The sequence below is a fragment of the Triturus cristatus genome, chromosome 1_1 (genome assembly GCF_964204655.1).
Source record: "Triturus cristatus chromosome 1_1, aTriCri1.1, whole genome shotgun sequence".
Taxonomy (NCBI): Eukaryota; Metazoa; Chordata; class Amphibia; order Caudata; family Salamandridae; genus Triturus; species Triturus cristatus.
In genome coordinates, this window is record NC_140579.1 from 678517469 (window position 1) to 678540902 (window position 23434).

At 43.1% G+C, this 23434-nt stretch overlaps 2 pseudogenes; both read right to left on the reverse strand.

The window, feature by feature from the left end:
• The window catches only part of LOC146870876 (uncharacterized), a 219927-nt pseudogene that overhangs the window by 158109 nt on the left and 38384 nt on the right, over positions 1-23434 (reverse strand).
• On the reverse strand, positions 573-1486 carry LOC146870877 (spindlin-W pseudogene; annotated as a pseudogene).

The window sequence follows — 23434 nt, forward strand, 5'->3', positions numbered from 1 at the left end:
GGATTAAGCTAGGTCTCGACCTCTTTGGGCTGTTTCACAGTCAAAGGTTAGTCATGGTTCTTTTTGACCACTTTATTTTTCTTTTTGTGTTAATGCTTCAGGAGATATTTAATTGTGAGCACGTAAGAGCACAAAACCTTTCTCCTCTCCACAGCTGAATCCTGCCAGGATCAGATTACCCACTGCTGAACACAGGTGTGAAGGCTCTATGAACTATTACCACCAGCAAATGAATCATGGCATGAAAGAGGCTTAGATTGTACAATTTCATATAATGGGGGCAAGAATGTAACAGACTAAAACATGAAATATTGTCAGGCTTTTAGGACTCTAGTGCTTGCACAGTTTTTTTTTCTTTGTTTATGTTGCACAGTTAGTGTTTCACAGCTGCTCTTTGCACTTGGATTCTTTCCTCCTCCCCAGATGTCGGCTTCAGTCTTCTTTCAGTCAGAGGCATTCCTTTACACAAAAGGACTTGCACTGTGACATAGTTGTAAAGAATTTGCTGGCAGAGATTGTGGGTTCGCAGGGACATTTGTGCTTTCATTAAACTGGAAAGCAGTCAAGTCTCTTTCTTGTGTCTACAAATCTTTTTCCACTTGTCATAGTTCCACAAATTTGGCAGCAGTTCATGTGTCACATCTAGGATGTTTTCACCAAATCGTAGACGTAAATATGGAAATCATCATCAAACTTGATGAAATAGACAGAAGGTTTGGCTTCAACTTGATGAATGACCATGCCAGTCCTTTTTTGAGCCATCCTCTTTGGCATAGTCATTAGAATCCGGCATTATAGAAGGTCACCTTCCTTGTTATCATCTAGGAGCTGGTAGATATACTATACTGGATCTTTCTCATATGTGATATAAAACCAGGTGTTCATAATAGGTGCTCGAGCCAGGACCATACCCCGCCAGTCATCCTTGGATCCGTCCTCTATTTCGAGCATATGCTCCACTGCTTTGCCAATCATTGTGTCTGCCAGATGAGCATCACTGATTCGAGAAGCAATTCTGTCAGGAAGGACCTCCAATGCTGAAACTCTCTCATCCTGGTTGAGTTCTAATCCATAGACTCAGTCAAATCCATCATATTTGATAAGATAAAGAGAAGGATTAACTGAAACTTGATCCAATACCGTTCCTTTCCACTGTGTTAAAGTCCCACTGCCTTCTTTCCATCCATGCTGTATTCTGCAACCTACAATGTTTCTTCTGGGCTGGGAAATAGGTTTGCTTGGTCCAACATTGTTTCGATGTTTCTTGTGAGTTTATTTTTTCTTCATGATGCTGGAAGAAGCACTCCTTGTATTCCGTGAATCAGCTCTGGACCGTGAACCTGCCTTTCCAAATGCAGTCTTCATTCATCTGTATGTAAGTGAGCAGCTAGGCCGCTGGACTAGGGTCAATATATAACTCTTCCAACCTGGCAGGCTTCCTCACCTGCGAACATTCGGCTACTCTTCAAGGCGCCATCACCAATCACCACATTCTAGCTATGCAGGATGAACAATTTACAAAGCAGATCACTGCAGCTTTGTACATGACAACTCCCCCAAAAAAGTCGGGCTGGCCCCGAACGTAGGTCTTTACACCCCGATTACTGCTTTCGATCAGTGGCTCTTTTTGATTACTTATCAAGATGATTCTAGTAAAATTTTTGAAAAACCCTCGCACAGCTACAGTGACTGGGTTTCTTGAAGAAGTGTTTTCCAGAAAAGGAATGCTCAAGATATTGAATTTTAAATGACGGTGACCTTTTGGTTTTGGAAACATGCTAGAGCTTTCATAAATCTTTGGGGTAGAACATAAAATATGAAGCTTGTAAGATCCCAAGGGAATGCTTTAGTTGAGCATGTCAGCAGGTTAGCGAGAGGCTGTGTGTGTTTAGCAGCAACAAACAAAACTGAATTGGATGTCATTGTTTGCGGAATTTTAGGGGTACATCGTTACACTCTACACTTGATAATTGCAATTTCTCCACTTGAAGTATTGAGGAGTTGAAATGAACAACTTGTTTGGATCTGAAAAGGATGCAGCTGAAAAGGAGGAAAAGGGACATGCTGTTCCGCAAAGACACCAAAGTGAGACAAAGTATGAAACATTGAGAATCAAAATATCATCTGATAGATACATTTTGTCTTAAATATTGTTTATAAAAAATATTGTTATGTAGGGCTCTCACTGAGAGCAACTGCTGTAAATACCAGATTCTAAATCTCCCTGCTATGATGTAGCAACTGTGTAAAACAAAAACTGTTTACAACTGCAGCTGTGTCATAAGTGAATTCCAGGCTCTCTGCTAATATGTCAGTACGGCAACGACACTCTGCTCCAATGGAGAGCAGCAAGCTCAGCTTCGGGAGAGGCGAAGAGTGGGACGAAAGGCACAGAGGGTGGTGGGTAAGTGGTAGTGGTGAGTGGCAAGAGGGGACGTTTTTTGGGATTTGCGGCACAGGAGAGAGGCCATGTTATGTATGGTTCCCCCATTATTCCACTGCTCATGTATAGCAGTTGAAAACATGAGCAGATCATTTTGGGGGTACATACATAATATAAAATTATATATGAGTAAAAAGTAAATAAGATGGATGTTTTTTCATCCTGGCGCTCTGAGTGACATCATAGACAACTCAAACTTCGCTCACATTATCTAACTCCTCCATTATCCCTCTGCCCCTGCATAGTAGTTGAAAACATGGACAGATGATTTTGAGGGTCGCACAGAACATAAAAAATAGATTAATAAAAAGTAAATAACGTGTTTTTCACTCTTCAGTCTCATTGTCTATTTCATATTGCTTAGAACCCTTTGATGAAGAAATGTCCCTGTTATTCACTGTGACCCATCTTTAATTCTATTTGTCTCATTTGGTGTGGTTTTCTATCATTAACTGCAATGGGATAATATTTTTGTAAAAAATAATTAGGACACAAAAACAGACGATATTTGGTTATGATACATTGGCGCCATTCTTTTGGGGTATGTCCTATGCTTGTTGAAAAAAGTAACACGAATTAAGTCTTTTCTTGAAACTTTACGATCTAATCTGTAATTTAGGTGTATTCATGTTCAGGAACATCTGTTTATCTAAGGTGATTGGAATAGTGTGTTTCAAATGACAGGAGTTATAAAGTTGTTCTCTAGCCCACTACCTACATGACCTGTGCCTCCTGGAAAGGACTGTCTAATGAAGGAACTTGCTTTAACTCACAGCCTTTTGCCTCCTTCCTCGTTCAGACTTTTTTTCTACAGCAACACATAGTACAACATATGAGGCACTGGAGAGGTGAGAAGTTTGTCTGCTCTGCAGATGTGCCCATTGTCTTTGCCAGCCCTGCCAAGTACCACACATCAGAGGTTAGATTAACGCATTTTAGTGCTGGTGTCCGCATCACTGCACTAAAATGCATTACAAAGGAGTCCAAGCCAGTACTGTTGGAGGAGCACTCTCCACGTTCTGTTACTCTGCTACTGATTGACATTATATCTGATATTGGAATTGGAACTTTGATTTGGCTTTACTTACTTTACACTATGGTTTACTCTACATTAGCCCTGTAGAAGTCAAAGGCTAAGTAGTTATACGACAGAAACACGTGTTGGCTGGCTGTTTTCAGAGTGCATCACTGCTGTATTGATTGGACGTACAGAAATACTCTGCTTTGATGTGAAATTGTGGATCTGATTAAACCTGACAGAAAGTTTATGACTCTTTGGATCGGACGTTTGACTTATTTTTGAAGTATGAGTGCTCAGAATATTTTGTTTTGCATTGATTAACCTCAATTCTGGTGTTATGTTTGGGGTTGTGTAGTAGCCAACCCTTGCTCTAGAGCGCCATCAAATTGCTATATATTGTTCCTACTGTGTCCTGTAAAATGTGTATGAGCGCCTTTTCTTAGGCCTGGCTACCTTGTTCCCTTGATTTCTAAAATGCATTAGTCACGCAAATTATAGCATTCTCCACCTTCGTGAGGTGCGCTAGGAGCAAAGGCTGCACAGTATAAGCGATCGCACTGTGATGATGTCTGCAAAGTCCGGAGCATATACAACTGCAGGACTGATGAACATCAATTGAACATACTGCACTGTGTATTTTAATAATGATTCCATGAAAGAATATGGGGGGAAATTATAATGACTCACCAAAATATTGTCAAAATAGTACTATACTAGTCCTATACTTCACAAACAAAAAACCCCACAAATATGGCTGACAAAAATAATGCCATCAAACATATCTAAATGTAACAATATCGAACACATAAATATCGAAACGCAATATATCATCTCTGATTTGAATGTATAGAGCCTGATTCACACAGGTATACTTACACAGTCCTCTCTTTTTGTGTGTGGAGACTCCACAGTCGTAAAGATACTACTAGTAACATACCTTTGTAAATAGCAATCATAAGCTTACATAAAAGTATACGTTTACCTTTGTGAGTTAGGCCCATAGACAATATAAACAATATTGAAACACACAATATCAACTACAATATGATAAAAAAAATAAGGATTTTTTGAAAAATCATATAATTTTATGTTCTTTGATATCATGCTATGAAGTGTGATTTATACACTATAAAGGATATTACATATGTATATGGTGGCTGTCAAGCAATGGAAGCAAAGTCTTGAGAGATCATGTTGTTTCAAACCACTTTCAACACCATCTAATAGGAACCATTTGCCTTAGTGATCTGCCTTCTAGGTGGTGTTACATTCCTCCACTGAAAAACACAATTGCATCATCCAGTACTCCCTTTGAATTTGAACTTAACAAATTTCCCACAATCAGAGGTTTTTTGCTTACCTGGTACTCCCCAAAGGCTTTTTCGCAGTTTTTTGGGGCGTTGTCTTCATTAATAAAAGAGGGAAAAGAAGCAGCAGATAGAGACGAGAAGGCAACATCCAATAATGATTTCATTGAGCTGAAGATCCGTCAGGTAAGATTCACAGCGGTCTCCCTTGTACCAAATGTATTCCTTCTGACTGCACCTGTGTCAAGAAAGGAAATAGTGACCTTACTGGTGGGACACAGATATCTGGCAAACCATAATCCATGATGGAACTTAAACTATGGTCTTCTGGGTGGTCCTGACCTGGTTAGTATCAGATGAGAATTAAATGCATTCCAGTGATATTTGAAAACATTAGCGAGCATCAGTACAGAGTAGTCACTGGTGGCACCCTGTGCTACAACGTTTGTTGGCAACCCCCCGAATGGCCACCTCTGCCAAGGATTCCCTCACTAGCACCCTTTAACAGTGCCCCTCAAGTCTCCATAACCATTGTCTCTCAGATTCATTTAGTTCTATAGTACCACTCATACCAGTGTAAGGTGTCTTGTTTTCTACCCAAATAAACCCTTTGGGAAGATTAGGATAATGAAAGACTGTGCAAAAAAACATATAGCTCTAACATATACCTTGCAGTTTGCATGCAGCTCTTTGATGACAATTAATAGCTCAATGTTCAATATTGAATCCCGCCTCCATTCCTATCTTAGACCTCCTAGTTCCTCCCACTCATGATATTATCAGGCTTGACAGAGAGTTGAAGACGGGTGGGGGGATAGCTTGTATATACTTGTAAATAAAGGGACCTCCTCTAAAAGGCATATAAGGTCTGGGAGCAAGAGGGGAAAACTAAACAACTAAATGAAGAAACAACTCCCCTAAGACCTATATTTCTTTACCTTGGATTGAATCTATGCATTGGTTAACAACTACATGCAGTCATTACATAGTTTGAACATAAAAATGCACAAATACATGATCTTTTTCCTTTTTTATAAAATATTTTTTATTTCTGATTAATATTATTTTATAACTGTTATAAATCAGTATCAATTATTTTATAAAACAGTACAAATCATTTTATATTATAGAAATGACATTCATTAGAAAAGCACAATTTTTTATACCAAATCTATAAACAAAAATATATCTAATTTAGACCATCTAAAACTTCTGTCAGGAACCTCTACAACAAATTGATCAAGAGAGCTAAGGCTGACTATTTCAGACTACAAGTAGACCAAGCGGCAAACCGCCCCAAGAAACTTTTCGAACTGGTCAAACAGCAATCGGTTTCTACTCCAATCCTCTCTGATCCAGTTGGCAACCAACCCTCCTGTGAAGATTTGGATGCCTTCTTCACGGAGAAATCACGGCTCATTTCTATTGACCTCGCCTCTAAGAAGGCCCTATTACCCTCCTCTATTGCCGCCACACCCCCTGACCTCTTTGAAAAATATAACTCGCCCGTCCTGATCCCTAAGAACAATGCGTCATGGGGCACCTTTTCCCCATTTACTGAAAAAGACATCGACAATGTTCTTCAGACTATCAACCCGTCCAACCACTTGGTGACCCGTTGCCCACGACCATATTCAAAGAGATCAAGTTCGCTCTCAACCTACCTGGACGAAAACTGTAAATGCTTCATTATCGCAAGGCATGGTCCCTGACTGCTTAAAAGCAGCTCAGGTCTCACCTATTCTAAAAAAAAACAACGCTGAGAAATCTGATCTCAATAACTTCCGTCCCATCTCCAACATCCCTACTCTAGCAAAACTCCTTGAAAAATGTGTTCAATCCCAACTTTGTACTCACATAGAGAAGTATCAACTATTAGACTAGCATCAATCCGGTTTTCGGAGGGGGCACAGCACCGAATTGGCCCTCACACATGTTATGGATGACATTTTGAAAATGCTTGATCATAATGAATCTTGCCTACTGATACTCCTGGACCTTTCCTCAGCTTTCAACACGGTTAATCATGACCACTACCTATCTATCTTGCAATATAGAATGGGTTTCTCAGATTTGGTGCTTCAATGGTTCTCATACTTCCTCCAGCACAGATCACAAAGATTCAAGGCAAACCACTCCGTCTCCCAGCCTTCTCCAGTAATCATGGGGGTCCCCCAACGGTCCACCCTTTCTCCCATCTTCTTCAACCTCTCCTTGGAACCTCTAGCTAACGCACTAAACTCAACGAACATTTTCTTCCACATGTATGCTGACGACACACAACTCTACCTGAAAATTTCATTCCCGGAAAATATCATCTCACTCAATACTATCATAACGTCTACTCAAAATTGGTTAACCAAGAACCATCTCTTGCTTAACACCGCCAAAACGGAGTTCCTGCTCATCTCCCCTCCGAAACACATCCCCAAGCTAGATCTCTGGCTGACTCACTTCACTGCTTTCAACTGCATTCCGATTATCATAGACTCAGCCAAATCGCTCGGAATCACCATGGACAAGCACATGAACAATCACATCAGCAATGTTTGTAAAGGGACAAACCACTTGATAAGGACTCTTAGAAATATCAAACCTTTCCTGTCACAAAATGATTTCAAGCATGTGGTACAAGCACTTGTCCTGCCGAGGCTAGACTATTGCAGTGCTACTCTCTGTGGCCTTCCCAAATACGCCTTGACGCCACTAAGGGCCTCACTGAACTCCGCGGCAAGACTAGTTACTGTCGCCAAACGAAACGAGCACATTTCACCAGTCCTTAAATCTCTCAACTGGCTACCCTATGAAGCACAAATTCAGCTGAAGATTGCAGTTCTAGCACACAAAGCCCTTTACTTCAATACTCCCGGGTACCTGGCACAAAAACTTGAACTATCTTGTGGGGAGAGAGCATCAAGAAGCACCTCTACTTTCCTCGTGAAACCTTGCATCCTTAGCAAAAAGAGAATTTGTCACCAAGCTTTCTCAGGTGGTGCCCCAAAGATTTGGAACTCTCTACCACCGGAAGTACGCAAACTCACCTTGACAACGGCTTCCAAACTGGAAACCAAAAGATTCCTAATGAGCAAATTCTTACCCTAGTATGTTAGGCTCACGGGATCGGGTGTCTTTATTCTTATTACCATGGAACCTTAATTTGATACGGATCTGCTACTATGCATATTACTGCCCCCCCTTGTGGCCCGCTTACTTCTGTTTATTATATGATCCCTGTTGTTTACTATGCTTATTTTTGCCTCCCTCATGGCCCGCTTACTTCTGTTTACTGTATGATCCCCATCTTTTACTAATTTGTTGTTGTCAGTACACTCTTGGCCTCTCTTGTAAAGCGCTCTGATATCCTTCGGGATCTAATTCGCGCTATATAAAACTTTATAAATAAAATAAAATTAAAATAAATAAGTTAGGATTTTGACTTACAAACTACAAATAACAAAGAGAGCTCTTTTACAGAAGCAGTAGCCTACTGACCTATTTACATTATATGCATTTCATTATCAGCATGGCATACGTTCTTAGCAGCAGGCATTTTAACCCTCTGCACTGCCTTTCCATGAGTCAAAATCTTCCACTAGACAAACCTCCGGTTTCTTTCCAGGAAGACGTTTAATCACCAGAGTTATCTTGATTTTGTAATTGATGCCTGAAAATTGCTGGAGGCCAGGAACGCAGCAGCAGGTGCTTTTAAATTGTTAATATACTTGAAAAAATGATGCCCCCACCCAAGTCAGCACCCGGTGCAGTGGCACTGATCGCACTGCCCTAGAGCCGGCCCTGTCCAAAGGCCTGCCCTCGGTTGGATCATTTCCTTTGTCTTCAACAGGCCGCAATGAATCAGACTCGCCACTTTCACCTCAGCACGCGAAAAGCTAGTCTGCAGAGCCCCCCAGGGCTCCTCCTACAGTCCAACCCTGTTCAATGTTTACCTGGCACCTCTCGCCTGCTTCATAAAAACAGATAACGAGCAGAATAATGATGGATTGAACCCAGATCTGTGACTGTGGGTGAATGTTTGACAATGTTCAGCATTCCGCCCATCATCTTTTTGTGTTGCATTTTCACCCTATGAAGGAAGGGTATGCCCAGACGTGGGTCCCGTGCTCGCTACACCACCAGTTTCAAGCTAACCTGGATGATGTGGCGTAATACCCCAAAACTAGTTACAGGATGCTTGTTTTCCAGGACAGGGAGGACCTGGCCTTGCAGTTGGTGCTTCACTGTTCCCATTGGGAGTAGGGTCAAGACTGATTTGCATATGGCTGAGTCTAAACTGGAATGGCTTGGCGAGCAAAATAACGATGGGTTAAACCCAGATCTGTGACTGAGGTGAATGTTTGACAATTTTCATCATTCCATCCATCATCTTTTTGTGTTGCATTTTCACCCTAATTGGGAAGGGTATGCCCATATGTGGGTCCCATGCTCACTATGCCACTGGTTTCAAGCTAACCTGGATGATATGGCGTGAAACCCCGAAACCGATGCCATTGGTTTCATGCCAGCCTGGCTGATGAGGGTTAATACCCCTAAACTGGTCCCGGCTGCTTGTTTTCCGGTCCAAGGAGGACCTGGCCTGGCAGTTCGGGCTAGACTGTTCCAATGGGGAGCAGGGCCAAGACTGATTTGCCTATGCCTGGGTCTAAACTGGAATGGCGTGGCAAGCAAAATAACAATGGATTAAACCCAGATCTGTGGCTGGGGGTAAATGGTTGACAATGTTCAGCATTCTGTCCATCATCTTTCTGTGTCGCATTTTCACCCTAAATCAACAGGGTATGCACAGACGTAGGTCCCTTGCTCGCTGCACCACCGGTTTCAAGCTAGCCTGGATGATGACTAATACCCTGAAACTGGTCCCAGGATGCTTGTTTCGGGTCCTGGGGGAACCTGGCCTGGCAGTTATGGCTGGACTGTTCCCATGGGGAGCAGGGTCAAGACTGATTTGCATATGGCTGGATTTAAACTGGAATGAAGTGGCGAGCATAATAACGATGGACTAAACCCAGATCTGTAACTGGGGGTGAATGTTTGACAATGTTCAGCATTCCGTCCATCATCTTTTTGTGTTGCATTTTCGCCCTAAGTGGGAAAGGTTGACACAGGCGTGGGTCCCATGCTCGCTATGCCACTGGTTTCAAGCTAGACTGGCTGATGAGGGGTAATACCACAAAACCAGTCCCAGGATGCCTGTTTTCCGGTCGAGGGAGGACCTGGCCTGACAGTTAGGGCTGGACTGTTCCCATGGGGAGCAGGGTCAAGACTGATTTGCATATGGCTAGGTCTAAACAGGAATGGCATCGCAAGCAAAATAACAATGAATAAAACCCCAGGATGCTTGTTTCCAGCCCAGGGAGGACCTGGCCTGGTAGTTCGGGCGGGCTGGACTGTTCCCATAGGGAGATGGGTTGAGACAGATTTGCATATGACTGGGTACATCTTGGAATGGCATGGGGAGCAAAAAAGGAAGGATTTAGGCACAGATCTCTGTATTGGGTGAATGTATGACATTCTGCTGCATTCTGTCCATCAGCTGTTCTTTTTGCATTCAGAAAAATTAGGCAATCTATGGGTAACCAGGCAACTCTGGGGTTCTACTTCCGATGTTTACATGGGGGGGGGGGACTTTCAATATCCCACAACATTGGCTGAATTTTCACTAAAGACTAGCGGCCACATTTACGAGGCCCCTAGCAGCACGTTTGTGCCACCAGAACATCACTTTTTTGATGGCCTTGTAAATATGTGCCCATTTCATGCAGAACACTGCGTGAAAGGGGCTTTCCATGGGTGTTTCTGTGGATGTTCCAACGCAACACCCTTGGAAAGGAAGCATTCCCAGATTTACATGGAATCGTACACCTGGGAATGCATCAGATTCTAACGCCTACCGAAGGGATGCGTTAGGGAGGCGCAACTAGGAGAAATATCCTTATTTCTACTTGTATTTCCTCTTTCTATGTGTGCTGCATTCTGCAGCATGAATAGAAGGAGGAAAATACCTCTATTGATTGTTTTTGTGCAGGCAGGTGTCCCTTCCTGCACAAAAACAATCACCCCTACAACGCAGACACCCTAGCACTATGGCGCAAGGATGCCTGCGTTTGCGCTTGGCAGCCCATTGGGCACCAGCGCGCGGGAAAAGGACAGGAATGCGCTGTATCTCATTTATAGGGCACATTCCTGCACTTTTCTTTTGTCGCAGGGCAGCGCAGCAAGATTCCTTGTGGCACTGCCCTGCGCCACAACCTTGTAAATGAGGTTCCTCCCACAACGGATGCAGTCACCATAATTGAGAAACGTGCACGACATTGGCAGTGGTGGTATAACAATGTTGCAGTTTCCACCTCTAGTCCCAAAATCAGCTACAGTGGCAAACAGCAGCTTCCACAGCACAAGGCGTGGGCAGTGTCTGTTTCTAGCATCTGCGGACTGCCTAATGTGCCAGCAAATATCTAAATAAAAAACATTATGGTCAGATTCAGTTAACAGTTATCAGAAACATGCAAGGGTGTGGCTGCCTTTATGAGCTGTAAAGGAAATTTCTAACATAGTCTAGGGGCAGTAATAATAAAGTGAAAACACAGCGGTGCAAAAAGAAACATATGATATAGTTTCGTGGCATGCAACAGGAGTGCCACATTGCTAAAACGGTGAGAACTGGCTTCGTTCTATGAAATTCTCAAGCGTAATCACTAAAAAAATTAACAACATTCTTAACTTCCACTCTCTAGGATTATCACACAAGAACACAACTAATTCAGATTAAACTGAGAAGAAAATAATATTTTATTTTAAAGGTAAATATCCAGTGATAGTTATAGTTATTCTTCCAGTTGGTCCCTCGTGTTCGTGTCCCTAATGACAGACAATGGCACTAGGTCACACCGAGCTAGTGCTATTAGCAGGAACTGGCGTGGACGTATTTGTCAACACCCATCCCCAGAGCCCCGGGGCTTCCCAACAGACGGCGAGGAAGTACATGATAGACCTCTTCAGTTTCCATAAATGGACCAGAGTGCCATGACAGCACAGACATGTGAAGTGACATGATGCACCCTCTGAATGTGGAGTTGGAACCTCAAGAGTATTGGTCATGATACCAATATAACAGTATTCCCTAGTAACCCTGAAACATCAATAAACCAAAGCACATCATCTCAGGATTGTGCCTTCTGTGATCTTCGTTTTTTTTGTTTCTTTTTTTAGTTAGACATTTATCATTTTCTCCTCTGCAGTGGCAGCTGCCTGCTTACTAAGCCCAAACAAAGTTCCCTGTTGTAAGGATAGGTGTTTTTTTTTCTCCCAAATTGACATCATTGTAACTCTTCAAAGATACTTGTCTGCACAAGGAAAACAGAATTTAAAATGTGTTATGACATTTGATTTGCATATTGTTATTGGAAAATGCTATTACAAACAATTAGCTCTGTAAAGGTAACCTAGATAACAATCATTGGCATAGCCAATAGATCTCGCTTTTGGGACCTTATAAGTGTTTAGCCATGCAACAGTTGATGTGGTTGTTGCACCAAGGATATTGTGCTGCATAACAAAATACTTATAAGGTCCCAAAAGCGAGACCTATTGGCTATGTGTTATACTGAGTGTATTTATGTTGCATTGAGTAGAGTGTAATTATGTTGCATGTAATTATGTGGCATTGAGTGGTATTATGTGGGGTGTATGTTGCATTTAGTAGAGTGTAATTATGTGGCATGTAATTATGTGGCAGTGACTGGTATCATTTGGAGTGTATGTTGCATTGAGTGCAGAATAATTATGTAGCATATAATTATGTGGCACTGAGTTGTATTATGCGGAGTGTTTTGTGTTGCATTGAGTAGAGTGTAATTATGTGGCATGTAATTATGTGGTAGTGAGTGGTATTTTGTATTGCATTAGGGAGAGTATTTATGTGGAGTGTAATTATGTGGCACTTAGTGGTATTATGTGGAGTGCATTTATGTTGCATTGAGTAGAGTGTAATTATGTGGCATTTAATTATGTGGCAGTGAGTGGTATTATGTGGAGTGTATGTTGCATTTAGTAGAGTGTAATTATGTGGTGTAATTTTGTGGTTTTGAGTGGTGTTATGTGTAGTGTATTTATATTGTATTGAGTAGAGTGTAATTATGTGGCGTGTTATTACGTGGTACTGCGTGATATTATGTGGATTGTATTTATGTTGCATTGAGTAGAGTGTAATTATGTGGTATGTAATTATGTGGTACTGAGTGATATTATGTGGGGTGTTGCATTTTGTACAGTGTAATTATGTGGCATGCAATTATGTGGCAGTGAGTGGTATTTTGTGTTGCATTGAGTAGAGTGTAATTATGTGGAGTGTAATTATGTGGCACTGAGTGGTATTATGTGGAGTGTATATATGTTGCATTGAGTGTAGTCTAATTATGTGGTATGTAGTTTAATTAGTGGTATTATGTGGAGTGTATTTATGTTGCATTGAGTAGAGTGTAATTGTGTTGTGTGATTATGTGGTACACAGTGGTATTATGTGGAGTGTATTTATGGTGCATTTAGTATAGTGTAATTACGTGGTGTGTAATTATGTGGTACTGAGTGTTATGTGATGAAAACAAGAGGGAGGTAGAGAGGGGGCAGAGCATGTGTTCTAGACTATGTTTGGCCTAGCCGTAGATTCACCAGTCCCGCTAAAACTTTTCGTCTGCACACTTACCTAACTGGCGAGTGTGCACTTTGAGCATGTTGAGAGCTAATTAGATGTCTGGGGGCATTGGGGCATGGAGCTGGCCTTATACAGGTGCATGTTGGGAGCCCTCTAAAAGAATCGGTAATATGAAACCAGTTAAAACTGCGCAGTTCACACAATCGGACTGCTTTATTGCTTTTTGAAACAGATGGTTTACCCGCACAATCGCATGGTATGTTTTACATGTAAAATTGATTACTTACATACTTTTTGATAATACGCGTTCCGTAAGACACATGTTAAAATTAAGCCCCTGGAAAGGGGTGGTGGAGGTTAAGAGTGGGAGAGAAGAGAAGCGGCAGCTAGGGGAAAGAGCAGGATAGACGAAAGAAAGGGGGAAGGAAAGCGTGGGAGAAGGAAGGCAGGTGAAGAGGAGGACGGGCGTGTGACAGGAGGCAATAGACTGCTGGAGAGAAAAAGAACAGCGGAGGCAGGGAAAAAGAGAGGGAGAGCGGGTGATGAAAGCAAGCGGGAGGTAGAGAGGGGGCAGAAAATGAAAAAAGAGCGACGCATAATAGGCGTCCCATGAGACACCTGTTAAAATTAAGCCCATGGAAAGGGGGGGGGAGGTTAAGAGTGGGAGAGAAGAGAAGAGGCAGCTAGGGGGAAGAGCAGAAGAGACGGAAAGAAGGGGGAAGGAAAGCGAGGGAGAAGGAAGGCAGGTGAAGAGGAGGACAGGTGTGCGACAGGAGGCAATAGAGTGTTGGAGAGAAAAAGAACGGCGGAGGCAGGAAAAAAGAGGGGGAGAGCGGGTGATGAAAACAACTTTGAACTGTGACTTATAATTTCCCGGTTACTATCGTAGAGTGGGGTTACATATTTCAGGATGAAGAGAGATTCTGGCTACATGACCTAGGGCAAGATGGAGCCAGTTGTGGTGTGAATGGGGAAGTAGTGAAAACATTAGCAGTAGGGTGTTAGTAGCACTGTTTTTAGGTCTCGCTGAGACAGCGAAAGCTGTCTCTTTGAGACATTTTGTAAGTGCTTCCCCTGGCATAGAGCTACAGTGCACGAGGCGTGCACGCGCGCAAAGCAGCCATATGGCTTTACGTCGCTCTCCCTCGTAGCCCCTCTCCGCCCCCTTCCCTGCTGCTATTTCACACCAGTTTTCATCAGAACTCCTGCTTTTCTCCCCCACCCCCCAGCATCGCGTCTCGCGTGTCCAATGCTTGTCTTTCCTATGTCCTTTTGTTTCTTACATGCAGTACCAACCTTGCTTTCACGCTCCTCCGCCCCTCCCCGTCACATCGCGCAGTTTTCACTTTCGCGCGCGGCCAATGCTTGTTTTCATTAAAGTGAAAGCATGATGGCGACACCTTGTTTCTTATTTGCAGGCACGACGTGCTGTGTTACATTCAGCACGCCATGCCCGCTTTCTGCCCCGTTTGCCCGCCCCACCACCAATGATTGATGTGGTTTCTGTGCTCTGTGGGACACTGCGCTCAGTAAATACAACAAAAGGAAACGTTTACGCATCTACCAAGAGCTGCTTTTAATACTGTGCACTTAAATCACAACTCACATAAAACGTAGGCGCATACATCCATTTTGAAACGTCGAGATTAATAAACAGGCTAGCCATTTCTAGTACAGAGAGGTATTGAGAGCCATTTGTAATGCAGAGAGGTACTGAGACGTCAGCCAGAATCTAGCATCACCCCTAATGGAACCAACTTGCGCGTTCAACCTTAGCACTCAGCTGCTACATCTATGGATAAGAGCTTGCTCAAGCGGTACATTGCAATGTAGCAAAAGTGATGCAAATAGTAAGCACCCTGCTGTTCAGCAGAGTTAATATTCGTCCAAGTGACAGCGTAAATTCAGGATACTAACTAGGGGTGGGCGGAATTTGCGAAATTAACTTTCGCAAATTATCGCGAAAATGCAGAAAATCTCCGCGAACACGCCGGAAATATCGCGAAGACGCGGAAGTTTTTTTGCCGCCTGTTCGCGGTATTTTTTGCGTGATCGCGGGTCGCCAACTTACCCATGCGGTTGCTCATGGGCGCGGCCATCTTGTTTTCACTTGTCCCGCCCTCTCGCGATGCTTACTTCCTGTTCCGGGTCGCGCAATGCATGTTCGCGCCTGTTCGCGGTCGATATTTCCTGTTCGCGACCGCTTTTACTTGATCGCGTTGCTTTTTGCTTGCTCGGGGAGAAAATATCGCGCGAACTTGCGCACGTGGTCGCAATGGGCGCGGCCATCTTGTTTTTCACTCTATTGCATGGTTCTGGGGCCTGATTTTCAATCCTCCCTAAATCTTTTCAATCCTTTGTTTATAGCCACTTTTTTTGGATCTTTATTACTTATTATTTCTCTAACTATTTTCCAGCTTCTATATTTTTGGTTTTTGTCTACTTTTTTTTTGTTTTTTAGCTACTTTTTCTCTTTCTATTGCCTGCTATTTATTTCCTTTTCTCCTTTATTTATTTTACCTTTTCTTTCCCGCCCCGCCCCCAGAACCATGTCCAAGGGTAGGGCTGTTCGCCGGCGCAGCCAGAGCCGCGACCACCTTCCTTGCGGAAGGCGGCGCCCACAAGGGGTGCAGGCACGGGCCTTATTTGGGGAGGTGGAGTTGGCTGCACTAATTTTCTTTGTGCAGCGCCACCTCCCCTCAACCCTGGCAGCAGGTGGCAGGCCTGGGTCCGGGTACAGCCTCCGGGAGCGTCGGCAGCGGTGGGGGAAGGTGCGCCGGGCAGTGTCGCGCATCTCTGGGGTCCGGCGCACCCAGGCACAGCTGACGCACCGGTGGTCCGACATCCTGGACCGTGAGCAGGACCTGCTGGACCTGCCAGGAGTGGAGGTCCCGGGGCTTGGTGAGTACCTATTTAATTATTACAACTTTGTGTCTGTTCTTCTGCTCTATGTTATATATTGCGAATATCTTTTTTTCCTTCCAACCAGCTAGAATGTTGCTGCTTACAATACATTCCAGGTTAATAACGTTTAAAAGTCTTCTGTGATTATGACACAGGTGCTCTTCTGCGCTACTACTAATCTTACTTGTTTGCAGCTTTGCGTTTGCGCTTGCTTAGCGTGATTCTTTACGAGTTTATTTTAGAGAAATTAAGTTACGTAATGCTACAGTGACTCACGTCCACTCCTTACTTTGTCCTGTCACTAATAGATAGGGGCGGATTGATACTTAGGTTTAGGTACTTTGTTTGAGCTTCTAATTGGTTAGTGGTATGCGTGATGCCCCCCTCACTCAGTTACGTGACGTGCTGCTAGTACGGCAGTCTTTAGAACCTTTTCTAGTTTGTTCAATGAGTGGAGGTAGGCTTAGCAGTTACTTAGCAGTAGCAGATCAGCATCAATAAAACCAAAATTCGGTGTATACAAAAAATGTAGTCATGTTCATGTGTCCTCCATGATTGGACCATACGCATTGTTGAGGAATAAAGTGGAAATGCATACTTAATGTACAATTGGCATGCCTGGAATAGGTGGGCTAGGTTGGGTGGTACGTTGTACTACTACTTAGGCTTAGTTGTAACTTAGTTTTCTGGAATCAGAATGGAAGACTGGATTACTGTTGATAAATAGTAACTTAAGAAGTCGAACTGCGAATCCCCCGATATTACATGTTGACCAGATGAGATCGGTCAATGTAGTTATTGCAATTGTTGTTTACATAATTGTTTTTTGACCGTTGTTGAAAAATATTGTATTTGTTTGACACCATCCATCAATGTTTGTCTCTTTCTTATATCTTTCCTGTTCATCAGCACCCAGGGGCAGACCGACAGGGACTGGGCAGTCGGCGGGACAGGAACACCACCAGGAGGACACCGCTGAGGGCTCCTCTGCTGGCCCCAGTAAGTCTTCTTGTTTTTAATAATATTTCTTATTCCATAACTTTTACTGCCCCATTTTTCCCGAACTATAGTGTGTTTCCAAATGCTATTTTTTTACCACCAATTATCCTTCGATCTGTACGGTTTCAAAAATCTTATCCCTGCCTCCGCTATGATGACTCTGAGTACTACTACTACTACATACTATCAGTCTGTCTGTACTGTAGTAGCTAGTCTTGCCCAGTTGGCCAGTGCCACTCTTTGTGATAGGTTGTAATATAAAACTCATATTCACCAGTAGCTCGTACAATCCGTTGGGTCGTTGTTTTGTACTACTTTTACTCTTATTGATGTTGAGGCTTTGAAAATTCACAGCAACAACAGCCCTACCAGATTTCTTAATATTTTGATATGATACCCTATAGGACATACCACTGTTGTAGGGATCTTGCACATACATTTGCACCAGAAAATAGGATGTTGGTGATGGTAGGTTGGACCTTCCTTGCACACCTCAATCAGAAATTCCGCACCCACCACAATTCCACTGCTTGACTATAGTACTGTCTTATCATACCTATTAGGTCTCGGAACCCTCCCCCCAAGATACCCAACAAGTACACAACCCAGAACATAACACACCCAACCTCTGTCGTGGAAGCAATTCACATGCACACCCTTACTTTAATTTGCTCACTCGTGTAAGTTAGTCCACACCAAATACCACCAAGTCTATGTAAGTTTAAAATGTTTATTTCAATTTGAGAAGGTCTGTACACTGTTTTCTTAGCAGCACCAACTGGCAAATCAATAACATTAAAACAATATACATTGTTACACTTATACAGTTGGGAATTAAATCATGATAACTGAACAGTGGTGGAAGGCAGCACCACCATCCCATAGCAATTTAGTTTATATAAATTTATAAATGAAGATGTGAGTGAAGGGACCCCTCACCTCAGAAGAACCTAGTACTGGTAGTTGGTGCATCATTCAGAAGCTCTGGTTCGTAGAAGGGAATCTTGCGTCTGTAATGCGAAAAAAGAAATGGTGTGCGTTAGTATATTGCAACTTGCAAGCATTTCTCAGCCGTGCCAAAAAGTGTAGCATCTATGGATAAGCAATATGGACTAACAGTAACAGTAGTACACCAGTTCTTCCTAAAAAAGTGGCTTGTTAATGTTTGTTGACCGCTTGTACGCTGCGCGTAGACTAGACAGTAGCAGTGTGAGGCAGGTCATGTGGGCTCAAAGGTGTCTTAAGATGCTGCAAGGTAAAGGTAACGTCACATGTGCATGGCTAGGGCTAATCAAGCAAAGGCTACAATGATCATATAACTATTAGTGTCTACTCTACTACTACCTGATTTGTACTAGTGATGTATGTTAGTATTAACTCATTTTTCAACCTTGCTACTGATCAATAGGGGGGAGGTGTATATGACGCCTAATAAATGTGTAATGTTTTCTAGGCGCACTCCCGACCACCATTGCCGGGGCCAGCGAAGGCGACGCGGAGGGCGAGGATGCGGCAGTTGCAGATAGCAACGGAGCGGTAGGGGGAGTGGCAGCACCAGTGGCAGGCGGTGGTAAGTTAGATTCATAATCCTTAACTATTGTTGAACTTGACAGCACACTCACTGCAAGGGTGTACTGTATGTATATGTATACTGTACAGTTGTGACTTAGGGCCCCATTAGGATGGTGGGCGTATTGCCCCCGCCGGGCCGGCTGGAATTCACTGCCATCACCGCAGGGGCAAACCTCCCGCCATCCCTGTAGAAAATATTCAGACATGTCCAGGCGGAAAAGGGTTCAATATGGCGGTGGTGTCTCTCTCACCACACCGCCAGCCATATAATCTGCATTTTGGAATGCCTTTGCGTGGCGGCATTGCCGTCTGCCACGGAAAGGCATGCACACATTGCAGAGTATGCTTGGGGGTCCCCATGGAGGGTACCTACCTATGCTATGGTACCCCCCGACTTTCAAAGCAAAACGTGACAGGCTCCGTGCGGGGCCCGTCATGTTGTGCTTGGAAAAGCAGCACAACATTTTAGCATTGCTTTCAGCAAAGCCAACCAGAATTTAAATTAAAAAAAACAGGGTGCGCCCGCCACTGTGCCGGGCGCATCATCCTAATTAATTGTCCCCACGGGACCCCCACCCTTTTTAGCAGTCGGATGGTGGGCAGACAAAGTCCGCCCGCTATCCGATGTCGTAAGTAAGTATGAGTTGTTGGGGACGTTTGAAGAGTGAACTAGAAGACTAGAATTCCCTTTAATTGGTATAGGACTAGGAGCCGGAGTATTGAGTAACCAATGGCCTCATCTATCTGATTTCAACTCCGCTTTGAAAGTTTTATGAAGAAGAGCACCTGGTGCACTGTTCAACTAAAAAGTGTAAGACAGGTGGAAGGAAGAAGGACGGGCGACATTTAAAATGTTATGTACTACTGTGCTTTATTTTATAGTGCTACTCTACCATGCCACTATGTGTATAAATAATTACCTTGTCCTACTGTTTTTTTAAGACTATATTTTACAATTGTCTTGTTTTTTTCTTTTTGATACACAGCTACTCCGAAACTCAACCGGAAGGAGTTGGCCGCCAAGGCACGGCGCCGGAAGCTGGAGGCAATCCAGCAGGAATACCGGCGGCTGGTGGTCCTAGCCGAGGAGGAGGAGGAGACTGCAGCAGCAATTCAAGCCTCCTCCAGTGCCCCGGGCCCCAGCCACCGCCCTCCAGCGGTACGGCGCCACCGTCTGGCGGCTGCCCGCTGCCACCATGCCATCTCTGGTGCCCCCCCCACTGTGGCTGCAACTGCCGCGGCCTTAGACGCCGCGTCGCCCATTTAGAGGACGAGATGTGGACAGTGGTTGGGGTTAGGGAGGGGGGTGGGTCAGCTTTTGTGGGTTTAGTTTATTTTTGTTAGGGTAAATTAAATATATTTTTCTATGTTACATGCAATGTTGTTAATGTTTTGTAGGTGGGGTAACTGTTTTACATCACACTGTTTCCTTGCTGGTGCATGGCCGCCCATAGCCTGTGTTTGATTTCAATAATTTGCTGACTGTATAAGACACAAACAGATAGATGCGACACACCTCACTCATTGACTGGTCCTTCTAGTACTTTCAGTCTGTCCTCTAGTCTATGCATTCTTTGGAGTGGTGTGTGAAAATGAAATCATTGACAACATGTCCATTATTAATTCTGCCTCCCCCAAACTTCTCTCTTACCAGTGCTTGATGTTTATGTCCAACTGTGGCACAGCACTGGCTGCATGGTGAAGATGGTTTCCTTTTTCATACATGCCATGATTGGGGTGGTGGTGGTGGTAGTATAGTAGTAGTAGTAGACACTGGCAGGGTGGCAGCATTTCCAAAAAAAGAAAAGGAGACAGTCAATCGCCTTTGAGAGACTGTTAGAGGAGTAGTTGAATGAAGTACATTACAGAACTTACCGAGCAACAATTATATGCTCAAATATTTGACAAAAAAACTGAATGGTGGTTATGAGGATAGCCTACTAGACAGAGTTACAAACTATAGTTGTGTCGACTCGAGTCACTTGACCATGCCTACAGTCTAACAGTTAGTGCTGTATATGAGGAATGACAACAAACAAATCCAATCAATGCCGGCAATTCATGCTGAGGTATATGTTCCTTTGTTAAATAAAATAACCTCTGAAATATCCTACTCATGGGTGGGCAAGCAGAAGAAGATCATCGCTCTGCATTAAAATTGAAGTAGTGTTGCTTTCACCACATCTGCCCCAGCAAGTGTGTGATTAAGTATTGGTGTAAATTTAATTTAGTTACACCTCGACAATAAGTCACACAGCCCGGGGGAAGAGGGTTAGGGTTTGTTGAATGGATGGGAAGGGGGATTTTGGGAAAGGTTTGACATAGAAAAACAGTATGCATACATAGACAAACAAACGACAATCATTGAAGACTACCATATCCATATGTTAAGGGAGAAAAAGGCAATGCATGCATGATGATGAGAGACCCGGATTACATACACTTCTATTTCTTGTTCTGTTCCGGCCTTAATACTTTAACAGATAGCAAATAGAAATGTTAAATATTGGTAGTGAAGAATCGTAAACACAGAGCATACCTAATGATGATTGATAATAACAACTCCAAGAACACACTGTTGTAAAGATTGTATACAAGATATTAATCAAATTATTTAAAAGAAGTTAAAAGTGGATACTGTTACTGTCTTATCCTGGTCAAAAATGTGGACTGGATTTTTGCATCTCGGCATTCCTCTTGCTCCTCTCGTCCATCAATCTTGGGTGTGTCGCCTCGCCACTCGCCACTGCCCGGCTGGAAAAAAAGGTGATTGATTGGTAAGGTAATTAATATGCATTGTAATGTTTTACAAAGTTTTGGCCAAGGCCCGGACTGTAATTTTAGATTGAAAACCAAAGGGGATATTGAGAAATCAAGTGAAAACAAATGCACAAGTGATGGTGTAGTGCAACAAGAACACTTTCCGAGGTGGCATGTATGCATATGCATCATCTCTACTCTAGTCTGTTTCCAGCATTGACCTTCAACAGTAACAGGAGAGATCAGGCCCACAGTTCTTACCATTAGCACATCCTACGTTAACACTTTAGAGTCCTTTTTTTTTCTCTCAAAGAGTTGGACAAACGCAAAGCACATTATCCATTCCAAAAATAGCATTTTACAGTTTAAGTTAGTAAAATCAATGCACTGCAGTCATCCCACTGCTACACTCTATTCAACTTCTACACAGACATTTGGGTCTGCTGTGGTTGTTGTTGACGTGTTTACCTTTAGGCTTTTCCGTTTTATGCCACTCCTGAAACATCCTCCTCCTGACTTCATCATCATCTCTGATACTTTTACTGACTGAAGATCGGCCTGCAGTATAAGTATAATTTTTATGACACAACAAGAGTAGAAATATAAATATTACTGACTTGAGTCATTCTTTATTGTGTACAGAAAGATAGATTACTACTAGTACACTTTGACATCACTTTGTGCACAACAAACAAACAACGCAAACACAAAGACCAATAGCTCAGAGTCAGGTGTCCAATGCATGCCATTAATTGTCATCATTCATTACCTGTTCCTTCTCATCTTAAGTTAACGGGCCATCTCTTTCGCCATCATCATGATGGACGGTGCTGTTAAGTCACAGTCATTTGCATTGCGCAGATTGAGTGAGTCCCCTTCCTGTATTGAATTAAAAGCAATGTATCACCAAGATGCAGGAGAAGTACACATTTCTTGTTTGCAAGAAGGGGAAAATTAGTGTGTTCTGTAGAAAGTTGATTAGTGGCAGTGCACAATTACATCAATTCATGCGCAACACACACAACAAAATCTACATCATTCAGTCTGCGATTCTGCGGCCAATGCATGGCATCAATCATTACCTGTTCCATCTCATCTTGTTAACGCTGCAGGCCGTCTCTTTCGCCATCATCATGATGGACGGTGCTGTTAAGTCACAGTCATTTGCATTGCGCAGATTGAGTGAGTCCCCTTCCTGTATTGAATTAAAAGCAATGTATCACCAAGATGCAGGAGAAGTACACATTTCTTGTTTGCAAGAAGGGGAAAATTAGTGTGTTCTGTAGAAAGTTGATTAGTGGCAGTGCACAATTACATCAATTCATGCGCAACACACACAACAAAATCTACATCATTCAGTCTGCGATTCTGCGGCCAATGCATGGCATCAATCATTACCTGTTCCATCTCATCTTGTTAACGCTGCAGGCCGTCTCTTTCGCCATCATCATGATGGACGGTGCTGTTAAGTCACAGTCATTTGCATTGCGCAGATTGAGTGAGTCCCCTTCCTGTATAGAATTAAAAGCAATGTATCACCAAGATGCAGGAGAAGTACACATTTCTTGTTTGCAAGAAGGGGAAAATTAGTGTCTTCTGTAGAAAGTTGATTAGTGGCAGTGCACAATTACATCAATTCATGCGCAACACACACAACAAAATCTACATCATTCAGTCTGCGATTCTGCGGCCAATGCATGGCATCAATCATTACCTGTTCCATCTCATCTTGTTAACGCTGCAGGCCGTCTCTTTCGCCA